Source organism: Triticum urartu, chromosome 3A (genome assembly GCF_056163025.1).
Source record: "Triticum urartu cultivar PI428250 chromosome 3A, HENAU_Tu73, whole genome shotgun sequence".
Lineage (NCBI taxonomy): Eukaryota > Viridiplantae > Streptophyta > Magnoliopsida > Poales > Poaceae > Triticum > Triticum urartu.
In genome coordinates, this window is record NC_141875.1 from 619,946,137 (window position 1) to 619,955,694 (window position 9,558).

Below are 9,558 nucleotides of genomic sequence, written 5' to 3' on the forward strand. Positions count from 1 at the left end.
AGCGATGGACGTGCTCGTCCTCCTCCCTGACACGGCGACGTACCACCTGCGGCGGGGCCGGCTCCCTCCGCACCGAAACTGGCCCACGCGAACGCCACCAAACGAGATCAGGGTTGACGACGGGACCCGGGGCCGGGTTCCTCATCAAGCGGCGCGCCCCTCCAAGCAGCACCTCCCAGTGCCAGCCCGGCGGAGCCCAGTCCCGGACATGGGTCAGCCGGACATCGTCGCGGACGGGTCGACGGCGAGGATGCGGGCCGGGCATCGTCGAGAACAAATACTAGCTATATGCCCGCAAAAAGTAACATTTTTTTAATGATTGGATTTTGATAATTAAAATTTCTAACATTTCTATATAACTAACATTTCTATAACATTTCTAACAATGCTATATAACTAACATTTCTATAACATTTCTAATATTTCTATAACTAAAAAACAGAAGAAGAAAAATTATAACATTTCTATATATATAACTAACATTTGTATAACATTTCTAATATTTCTAGAACTAAAAAAAGAAAATTTTCTAACTTTTTTATAACTATTTCTATAACTAAAAAACAGAAAAATTTCAAACAATTCTAACTTTTTTATAACTATTTCTATAACTAAAAAAAAGAAAAATTTCTAATAATTCTAACATTTCTATAACATTTCTAACAATGTTATATAACTAACTATTTCTATAACTAAAAAAGAAAAATTTCTAACATTTTTATAACTATTTCTATAACTAAAAAACTAAAAAAATGTATGTGTGTGTGCTCACCGGCGAGGCGAGAGGCGACGGGGGGCGGCGACGGGGACGGCGACGGGTGCGGCGACGACGAGGATGGCGACGACGGGGACAGGGACGGGGCGGCGACGACGGGGACGGGGACGTACGGGCTGGGGCGACGACGACGGGGACGGGGCGGCGACGACGGGGATGGGGACGACGCGGGACGGGACGGGACGGGGCGGCGGTGACGACGGGGACGACGGGAACGGGGACGACGGGCCGGCGACGATGGGGACGGGGTGGCGACGGGGGAGGCGATGAGGGATATGGAGATGAGGGCGGCGGGCGACGGTGCAGAGGAGAAGAAGCAGATGAGAAACTGAAACTTTTGAAGTGTTTTCTTATATAGGATGGACCTTTAGTACCGGCTGGAGCCACCAACCGGTACTAAAGGCCTGTTTTGGCCAGGCCAAGTGGCGGGAAGCACACCCCCTTTAGTACCGGTTGGTGGCTCCAACCGGTACTAAAGACCCACCTTTAGTACCGGTTGGTGCCACGACCCGGTACTAAAGGGGGTGCGCTGGCGCAGGTGCGGTGCGGCAAGTTTAGTCCCACCTCGATAGCCGAGGGGCGTCCGCACTGGTTTATAACCCCCCATGCGGTAGCTCTCTCGAGCTCCTCTCTAAAGCAGGCCTACGGGGCCTACATGTTCTGTGCTGCCCTGTGGGCCTACTGGGCCTTTGTGGGCCTGCATCCTGGCCCAACAACAGGTTGGGTTTCTAGTCGTATGCAGGCCGCTCTGGGCCAGTAGGCGGGCTTTTTTTATTTTTTTGCTTTACTTATTTTTGATTTTTTTGTGTATTTAGAGTTTCTTTGTGAATATTTTTGCTTTAGGTACAAAAAATTACAAACTTTCTGTTAGTGCTCGTAGTTTTCAAATTTGAATAGTTTAAATTTTGAATTATTTGAAATTAGTGTGAATCACTAGTTTGTGAATAACTTAACTTCAAAAATCAGTAAAGGCATGAAAGAATTTGTTTGCACATAAAATTTCTTCGCGTTTCAAATGCCAAAACACATAACTACCCTAACTATTACAGAGATTCCCTCCTGGGTGTGAAACACAGAAGAATGTGATGATAGTGAAGCCGATCACATCCCAGATCTTTGGGTGTGAAACTTTTTCTTTGCGTGTGTCCCTTTGCGCCGTAACCATGGAGAATCTTCATCATTTAACGGGATGCTCGGGTCAATATTCACTGTGAATGGAGCAATTTCATCAAACTTTTCATAATCTTCTGACATGTATGTCTTGTCATCCACTCCCACGATGTTTCTCTTCCCAGAAAGAACTATGTGCCGCTTTGGCTCATCGTACGATGCATTCGCTTCCTTATCTTTTCTTTTTCTTGGCTTGGTAGACATGTCCTTCACATAGAAAACCTGTGCCACATCATTGGCTAGGACGAATGGTTCGTCTGCATACGCAAGATTGTTGAGATCCACTATTGTCATTCCGTACTGCGGGTCTTCCGTTACCCCGCCTCGTGTCATATTGACCGAAACAAAGGGACCTTCAAACCACGTCGATAGTCAAGTTCCCATATGTCCTGTATATAACCATAATATGTTTCCTTTCCCGTCTTGGTTTCTGCATCAAAGTGGACACCACTATTTTGGTTGGTGCTCTTCTTATCTTGGGCGATCGTGTAAAATGTATTACCATTTATCTCGTACCCTTTGAAAGTCATTATATTCAAAGATGGTAACTGTGATAGCAAGTACAGGTCATCTTCAATAGAGGTGTCATGCATGGTACGTGTCTGCAACCAGCTGGCGAAACTCCTGGTTTGTTCACGTGTAATCCAGACATCAGACCGCTCCGGGTGTTTGGAGCGTAGCAAATTCTTGTGTTCATCCATATACGGAGCCACCAAGGCGGAATTCTGTAGAACTGTGTAGTATGCTTCAGTGAGAGAATGTCCGTCCATACATATGATTTGTTCCCCTCCTAGCGTGCCTTTTCCATCCAGTCTGCCCTTATGCCGCGATTCAGGAACACCAATCGGCTTAAGGTCAGGAATAAGGTCAATACAAAACTCAATGACCTCCTCATTTTCATGGCCCTTGGAGATGCTTCCTTCTGGCCTAGCACGGTTATGAACATATTTCTTTAAGACTCCCATGAACCTCTCAAAGGGGAACATATTGTGTAGAAATACAGGACCCAAAACGTTAATCTCTTCGCATAGGTGAACTAGGACGTGTGTCATGATGTTGAAGAAGGATGGTGGGAACACCAACTCAAAACTGACAAGACATTGCATCAAATCATTCTCTAACCTTGGTATGATTTCTGGATCGATTACCTTCTGAGAGATTGCATTGAGAAATGCACATGGCTTCACAATGGCTAATCGAACGTTTTCCGGTAGAAGCCCCCTCAATGCAACCAGAAGAAGTTGCATCATAATCACGTGGCAGTCATGAGACTTTAGGTTCTGGAACTTTTTCTCTGCATGTTTATTATTCCCTTTATATTCGACGAGAAGCCAGACGGTACCTTAATACTGAGCAGGCATTCAAAGAAGATTTCCTTCTCTTCTTTGGTAAGAGCGTAGCTTGCATGACCCTGATGTATGCCGTCTTTTCTGTGCATACGTTGCTGGTTCTCCCGTGCCTCAGGTGTATCTTTTGTCTTCCATACACGCCCAAGAAGCCAAGCAGGGTCACACAAAGATTCTTCGTCACATGCATCACGTCGATTGCGGAGCGGACCTCTAGGTCTTTCCAATAGGGCAGGTCCCAAAATATAGATTTCTTCTTCCACATGGGTGCGCGTCCGTCAGCGTCATTCGGAACAGGTTGTCCACCAGGACCCTTTCCAGAGACCACCTTCAAATCCTTGACCATATCATGTACATCAGCACCAGTACGGTGGCGAGGCTTCGTCCGGTGATCCGCGTCACCTTTGAAATGCTTGCCTTTCTTTCTTACGGGATGCCTGCTCGGAAGAAATCGACGATGTCCCAGGTACACATTCTTCTTACAATTAGCCAAATATATACTGTCGGTATCATCCAAACAGTGCGTGCATGCGCGGTATCCCTTGTTTGTCTGTCCTGAAAGGTTACTGAGAGCATGCCAATCATTGATGCTCACGAATAGCAACGCCTTTAGGTCAAATTCTTCCCCCATGTGCTCATCCCACGCACGTACACCTGTTCCATTCCACAGTTGTAAGAGTTCTTCAACTAATGGCCTTAGGTACACATGAATGTCGTTGCCGGGTTGCTTAGGGCCTTGGATGAGCACTGGCATCATAATGAACTTCCGCTTCATGCACAACCAAGGAGGAAGGTTATAAAAACATAGAGTCATAGGCCAGGTGCTATGGTTGCTGCTCTGCTCCCCAAAAGGATTAATGCCATCTGCGCTTAGACCAAACCATACGCTCCTTGCGTCATCTGCAAACTCCTTCCCGTACTTTCTTTAGATTTTTCTCCACTGTGACCCGTCAGCGAGTACTCTCAACTTTCCGTCTTTCTTACGGTCTTCTCTGTGCCATCGCATCGCCTTGGCATGCTCTTTGTTTTGGAACAAACGTTTCAACCGTGGTATTATAGGAGCATACCACATCACCTTGGCAGGAATCTTCTTCCTGGGGCGCTCGCCCTCGACATCACCAGGGTCATTGCGGCTGATCTTATAGCGCAATGCACCGCATACCGGGCAAGCGTTCAAATCCTCGTACTCACCACGGTAGAGGATGCAATCATTAGGGCATGCATGTATCTTCTGCACCTCTAACCCTAGAGGGTAGACAGCCTTCTTTGCTTCGTACGTACTCTCGGGCAATTCGTTGTCCTTTGGAAGCATATCCTTTATCATTACCAGCAACTTTCCAAATCCCTTGTCAGATACACCATTCTCTGCCTTCCATTGCAGCAATTCCAGTGTGGTGCCTAGCTTTTTCTTGTCACCTACACAATTCGGGTACAGTAATTTTTTGTGATCCTCTAACATGCTCTGCAATTTCTTCTTCTCCAAATCACTTGCGCAGTTTCTCTTTGCATCGGCAATGGCCCGACCTAGATCATCAACGGGCTCATCTGATGCCTCTTCTTCAGCTTCTTCCCGCATTGCCGTCTCAGCTTCTTCCCGCATTACTGGCTCAGCTTCTTCCCCCATTGTTGTATCATCGTATTCAGGGAACCCATGGCCAGGATAGCTGTCGTCGTCCTCTTCTTCTTCATTGTCTTCCATCATAACCCCTCTTTCTCCGTGATTGGTCCAAACATTATAGTGGGGCACAAAACCGGACTTAAACAGGTGGACGTGAATGATTCTTGACTTAGAGTAATTTTGACCATTCTTACAGACAGCACATGGACAAGGCATAAAACCATCCGCCCGCTTGTTTGCCTCAACCGCAAGCAGAAAAGTTTGCACGCCATTAATGAACTCGGGAGAGCATCGGTCATCGTACATCCATTGTCGGCTCATCTTCAATACACAGCACCAAAAACACCAACTTAATACAAGTTCATACATAAAGTTCATACAACACTTAAATGCAACAAACAAATAACTCTCTAGCTAAAGCATTTAAATGCAACAACAAATGCAATCAAGATCGCAACTAAGGTAACAATTGATCCAACAGCATAATGATACCAAGCCTCACTATCTATGGCATATTTTCTAATCTTTCTAATATTCAAGCGCATTTTCTCCATCTTAATCTTGTGATCATCGATGACATCGGCAACATGCAACTCCAATTCCATCTTCTCCCCCTCAATTCTTTTCAATTTTTCTTTCAGGTACTTGTTTTCTATTTCAACTAAATTTAACCTCTCGACAGTAGGGTCGGTTGGAATTTCCAGTTCACATACCTCCTAGAAAAAATATCTATGTCAACTTGATGGGCATAATTTGTCATAAACACGAAATGCAACTAGTTTTAAAAGAGAATATATATACCACATCCGAATCATAACATGGACGAGGGCCGACGGGGACAGATATCAAAACCATGGCACTATGTATAACAAACAACGTACGGGTAAGATAATTATACTTGTAACTATATATCCAAATCACACAAACATCAATTTTTATATAAAATCTCATGAACAAGAGGCTCACCACAAGGTGGTGCCGGCGACGGGACGGTGCGGGCGATCGATGGTGGTTACGACGGAGATTTAGAAGGCACTAAGTAAACCACACCTACATATGCAAACTAAGTGTTATTTTTGACCTCAAATTGCAAATAAATCAAATACTAGCACATATATATCCTCCCAAATTACTAAACTCACAAATTAATCACTATATAAAGCATTGCAAGAGCTAATCTAGCAATGAGAGATGAAAGGACAAAGTTGGTAACCTTTGTGATCATTTGAATGGATGGGGGGCTTCAAATCTTGACAAATTTTGGTCAAAATGTGTGATGAGCTCGAGAGGAAGAGGGGAAGAACAGAGAGGAGAGGGGAAAGGGGAAAAATAGAGCGAGCTTGGGTGGACGGATGGTATATGTACGACCACCTTTAGCACTGGTTCATGCCACGAACCGGTACTAAAGGTGCTGGAGGGGCCCCAGACTGATAACATCCTGCCACCACTCTCATTAGTACCGGTTCGTGGCACGAACCGGTGCTAAAGGTTCGCCACGAACCGGTACTAATGAGAGCGGCCCGGCTAGCCGTTGGAACCGGCACTAATGTACACATTAGTGCCGACTCAAATTCAAACCGGCACTAATGTGCTTCACGTTTGACCCTTTTTCTACTAGTGAATGGATAGTGGGGAATAAAAGAGGGCATGAAATAATTCATATTTATGTTTTCTAACCAAATAGGATAGCATGACACAATTTCACATATATGATGGCTAACTAAATAGGATAGCATGACACAATTTCACATTATGATGGCTAACTAAAAAAGATGGAAAGACATAGTTCAAAATATGAGACTATGTAAACAGGATGACATGACATAACTATATAATGTGTTTATTAAATAGGTTGGCATGTCATAATTCACATACATTCACGGATAGAATGCCATAATTCAAAATATGATGATTGTAAACACTAAACAGGATGAGATGATATAACTATATGATGTCTTTATTAAATGGGTTGCCATGCCATAATTCAGATAGATGATGTGTATGTACTATGTAAACATGATGGCATGATATAATTCAAATATATGATTTATATAGTAAGCAAGTAAGTAGATGGCAATCCATATATGATGTAAAAACTAAGCAATGCAAGACAACATGCATGACATTGGTAATATAACCCTGCCAAGTTTGAGCATAGACCTCAAGGGGGAAATAGGACTGGTCATCAGTCTCTGAATCCTCCTCTGAGGAGCTCTCTGTAACTAGCAAGATGTCTGCTTCAGCAGGTAACATTGTCTGCTCTGAATACCTTGTTTGCACTCCAGATACTTCCATCACCACTTCAAATGGCTGATGCACAGGAAGAGTAGTTGAATATACAAACGTTGTCGACAAATGGAACACGTAATACAAAAAATGATAGCATGATATAATTCACCTACATGATGATTGGCTAAATAGCATGGCATTGCATAATTCACATATATAATGCCATTGCAACAAGATAGCATTGTATAATTCACATATATAATGTCTTGCAACAAGATGGCAATGCATAATTCACATATATGGTAATTAGACACTGAACAGGTGGCATTCACACAAAGCATGTCTAAACTAATCAAATGACATAGCAATGCCAGACACCATACACACGATATGAGCAACATAACCCTGCCAAGTTAGAGCATACACCTCGGGGGGAATAGGACTGGTCATCTGTCTCTGAATCCTCCTCTGAGGAGCTATCCGTAACCAGCGAGATATGCGCTTCGTCAGATAGCATAGTCTGCTCTGAAGACCTTGTTTTTACTCCAGAATTTGCCATCACCGTGTCAAATGGCTGATGCACACGAAGAGCAGTTGAATGTACTAACATTGTTGACAAATGTAATATGTAACGAAAAAAAGGATGGCCTGATATAATTTACATATAAGATGACTGGCTAAGCAGGATGGCATTGCAAAATTCACATATATGATGCCTGGCTAAACAAGATGGCATTGCATAATTCACATAAACGATGAATAAACTAAACAGATGGCATTCGCACAAAGGATGTCTAAACTAAGCAGATGACATATTTGATGTATAAAGTAAGCAATGCAAGACACCATATGCAAGATAACCAACATCAGCATGCCAAGTTAGAGCGAAGACCTCTGGGGGTAAATAGGAGTTGTCTTTTCCTTCTGAATCCCCCTCAGAACAGATATCTTCCTCTCGATTAAAATCCGAAATGCATGGAGGGGGGCTGCCTTTGCGCCTACCATGGAGCGACGTCTGCATGAAATTTTATTGCCACGCAAGGCTCGTCTCTTTTGCTCTACATGTTCAGTTCCATTTGTCGGCGTTCTGGGAATGGGGGTCCCCAGACTTGCCTACCTGCAGCGTGGCTCGAGTGGGGGCCCAGCACGGCCCAGCTTCATCAGCTCAAGCTCAAGACCCTCGCGAGGGGCCAAGCCTCGTGGGGTGGATGATAGGAAGCTTCCTCAGAGGCAGCCTCATCAGGCAGGCTCGTGAGGAGGCGGAGAGATCAAGGCAGGGGCACCTCGCAAGGAGCCCGTGATGCAAGCCATGACGATCGAGACCAGGCGGGCGCCAGGTGGGCGCCGACCTGCGTAGTGTCCTTGTTTCCCCTTCGGTGCAAAGGGGGCAAGAATAGGCCAAGGCATCGCGCAAAGGTTACCATTCTGGTGCAACGAGACCAAGACCAGCAGGGCGGCAGGACGGAGGTCACCGTGGAGCCCAAGACGGCGTCATCACCAGTGCTTTTGGCAGCCGAAGACCATCCTTTGGTCAGGATAACTTGTACTAGATGTTCCCCTTCAAAATGGCCAATTGTTGGCGCCCTTCCCGCTCATTATTTGGGGAGAGGCCTAGGGCCTCTATAAATAGAGCTAGCCACCACACAGTAGAGGAAATCTAACCAGATCGGATAGAGCCCTAGTAAAGAGAGAGAGAGAGAGGTGATCGAACTCACCCAACAGTTCATCGCATCAGACTAGAACACCTCTCGCGAGGCTGTTCCTCCCCTGTACTGTTCATCATCAGCCCGTGAGGCAATCCACCATACCACACACTGGACTAGGGTATTACACCATAACGGTGGCCCGAACCAGTATAAATCTCGTGTCCCTTGTGTTGTTCGTCGTTTCCAGCTTAGATCACACGAGAGATCGGACATAGATCGGTAAGGGAGAGATCTCCGCGCGCACCCCAGAGTTCGAACCTTAAGGGTCTGCCGGAACCCGAAATCCGACATTTGGCGCGCCAGGTAGGGGTGCGCTAGAGTTCTCCCTCCCGACGACCCGCTCTCCACCAACATCGCATTCCGCCCTCATGGAGGACAACGCGCCGCCCGCTCCGGCAACAGATGCCGGCACTGGGGCCTGGGGGCTCCGAGCCTTGGCCCCCACCTTGCGACAGGTGCAGTGGTCGTGCAAGTTCAAGCCTGAGATGCCGCCGCGCTACAACGGCGCGACGAATCCGCTGGTTTTCCTGCTGGCATATGAGGAGACCGTCCTCAAAGCCGGGGGCGACGACCGGGTGATGGCCAACTGGTTACCCATGGCCCTCACCGGCGTCCCGCGCATGTGGCTCCTCCACCTGCCGACGGCTTCTGTGACCTCCTGGGAGGAGCTGCGCGACCTCTTCCTCGCCCATTATGCCGCACCAGCGCCGCCCA